The sequence below is a fragment of the Hordeum vulgare genome, chromosome 5H (assembly GCF_904849725.1).
Source record: "Hordeum vulgare subsp. vulgare chromosome 5H, MorexV3_pseudomolecules_assembly, whole genome shotgun sequence".
NCBI lineage: Eukaryota > Viridiplantae > Streptophyta > Magnoliopsida > Poales > Poaceae > Hordeum > Hordeum vulgare.
Window position 1 is genome coordinate 210,314,839 of NC_058522.1, and position 3,504 is coordinate 210,318,342.

Sequence of the window (3,504 nt, forward strand, 5' to 3'; positions counted from 1 at the left end):
TCATTGCCTTAGATATCATCATGACTTTGCGCGGTTCTATAAATTGCTCGACAGTAATTTGTTCACCCACTGTGGTATTTACTATTTTGAGAGAAGCCTCTAGTGAACACTATGGCCCCCGGGTCTACTCCAGACCATATTTTCAGCCTTACACTTTTTACTTCGTTGCACTTTCCGCCTTCATATCTCACTTTGCAAACAATCTTGAAGGGATTGACAACCCCTTTGAAGCGTTGGGTGCAAGCTCGTTTGTGTTTGCGCAGGTACTCTGGACTTGACGAGACCCTCCTACTGGATCGATACCTTGGTTCTCAAAATGAGGGAAATACTTACTGCTCCTGTGCTGCATCACCCTTTCCTCTTCAAGGGAAAACCGACGCAAACAAGAGAAGTAGCAAAAAGAATTCCTGGCGTTGCCGGGGAAGGACTTTTGTTGCCGTAGCAATCTCATGGTCATAGGAACAAATACTTGACACGCAAAAAACAATAGCAATAAAACGACACTATCAATATGCTACGTTCATAGTTTGGGTCTCGTCCATCACATGATTCTCCTAATGATGTGATCCCGTTATCAAGTGACAACACTTGTCTATGGTTAGGAAACGTTAACCATCTTTGATCAATGAGCTAGTCAACTAGAGGCTTACTAGGGACAGTGTTTTGTCTACACATGTATTTGTGTTTCCAATCAATACAATTAGAGCATGGATAATAGACGATTATCACGAACAAATAAATATAATAATAACTAATTTATTATCGCCTCTAGGGCATATTTCCAACAGCCACTTGGTATCGGGCACACATGCAAACACTCAACATGATGTCACGACGGAGGTACATGGATATACGAATGAACCCATCATTGATCGATAAACTCTTTGATTAACTTGTTTGTCCTCCTTAGTGAGGTCAATATGTCCACTAGTAGGCATGGGGGTTCTCATACCTTTGACTCTTCCATACTGAACTTCCTGATTATGTCTTTCATGTTCTTGGTTTGAGAAATATCATCCACATATATTTGGTTTGCAATCCAAGGAAAAATTTCAGCTCGCACATCATTGACATCTCATATTTCTGTGACATCAACTTTCCAAACTTTTCACTAAAATGTGGGTTAGTAGAACCAAAGATAATATCATCCACATATATTTGGCATACAAATAGTTCGCCATTAACTCTTTTAGTGAATAAGGTTGCATCAACTTTACCAATTTCAAAACCCTTTTCAATGGGAAACTTCAATAGGCATTTGTACCAAGCTCTAGGGGCTTGTTTAAGACCATATAAAGCTTTACGAAGTTTGTAAACATGATTAGCTTTCTTAGGGTTCCCAAATCCGGGAGGTTGTTTGACATAAACCTCTTCCTCAATTTCACCATTTAGAAAAGTACTTTTGATATCCATTTGGTAAACAGTAATACCATGGTGATTGGCATATGCGAGAAGAATGTGAATGGCTTCAAGTCTAGCAATGTGGGCATAAGTCTCACCATAGTTCATACCTTCGACTTGCGTGTATCCTTGGTCTACGAGACGCGCCTTGTTGCGTACAACTTATCCATCTTCATCTTGATTGTTCTTACACACCCATGTTGTACCGATGATGTTGTGCTTGATACGTCCCCAGCGTATCTTCTTTTCCATACTCTTTTACCCTTGTATTGGACTCTAATTTGCAAGATTTAAATGGAACTAACCCGGACTGACATTGTTTTCAGCAGAATTGCCTAGGTGTTATTTTTGTGCAGAAATAAAAGTTCTCGATTGACCTGAAAATTTACGGAGAACATTTCTGGAATTAATAACAAATATTGGCGAAAGAATTTGCCGGAGAGGGGCCACCCCGTGGTCACAAGCCTAAGGGCGCCCCCCTTAGGTCGCGCACCCTGGCTTGTGGGGCCCCTGTTGCTCCACCGACCTTGTTTCCACTTCTATATATTCCTATCCGAGGAGAAAAAATCAAGGAGAAGAGTTCATCGAATTTTACGATACGGAGCCTCCACCACCTCGTGTTCTTCCTCACGAGGGCAGATGTGGAGTCTGATTTGGACTCCGAAGAGGGGAAATCGACGCCATCGTCATCACCAACCATACTTCATCACCAATTTCATGATGCTCTGAATCGTTTGTGAGTAATTCCATTGTAGGCTTGCTGGACTATGATGGGTTGGATGAGATCAATCATGTAATCGAGTTAGTTTTGTTAGGGTTTGATCCTTAGTATCCATTATGTTCTGAGATTGATGTTGCTATGACTTTGCTATCCTTAATGCTTGCCACTAGGGCCCAAGTGCCATGATTTCATATCGGAACCTATTATGTTTTCATGAATATATATGTGTTCTTGATCCTATCTTGCAAGTTGTAGACACCTATTACGAGTTATGATCCGCATCCCCCAGGGTGAAAATAACTGGGATTCTTTCCGATGATTACAGTAGTTTGAGGATTTCATGTATTCACTAAGTCCTAATACTTTGGTCCGGTTATCTATTAAAAGGAGGCCTTAATATCCCTTAGTTTCGATTAGGACCCCGCTGCCATCGGAGGATTGGACAAAAGATGCCATGCAAGTTCTTTTTCATAAGCACGTATGACTATATATGGAATACATGCCTACATTACATTGATGAATTGGAGCTAGTTCTGTGTCAACCTGTGTTATGACTGTTGCATCATGAATGAAATCCGTCATAATTATCCATCATTGATCCATTGCCTACGAGATTTCCACATATTGAACTTTGCTAAGTTACTTTTCCGTTGCTACTGTTACAATCACTACAAAACTGTTATTATCACGTTTGCAACCGTTACTATTACTCTCATATTACTTTGTTGCTGAATACTTTGCTGCAGATATTAAGTTTTCCACGTGTGGTTGAATTGACAACTCACTTCTAATACTCGACAATATTCTTTGGCTCCCATTGAGTCAAATCAACAAATTTGGGTTGAATACTCTACCCTCGAAAACTGCTGCGATCCCCTATACTTGTGGGTTATCAAGACCTTTTTCTAGCACCGTTGACGGGGAGCATAGATTTATTCTCTAAGTCACTTGGAATTTATATTTGTTGATCACAATGAAGAATCTGAAAGACGCTAAAACCAAGATCTACCCCTCAATTATGAGGGCAGGTACAGAACTGCCATCTAGGTGTGCACTTGATTCACCATATGTTATGAGTAAATTTGCGACACCACCACGTGCTTCTGAATCTGATATGTCGCAAGTAATTGATGATGCTACTTATGCTATGCATGATGCTTATGATGATATTTTTATTGATACTACTGTGCCACTTGGTGAATTTCTTGATGAACAAATAGCTAGAGTAAATGTTGAAACTGATTATATTGCCGAATCTGATGAAACTGAACACTATGATTCACCTGCTAGACATAGCTCTCCTAGATATGAACTGCCTAATACACATGAGGGTTAAGTTATGGAAGGAGAAGTAGCTAGGGACTTTCTCGCTTGTAAGGATA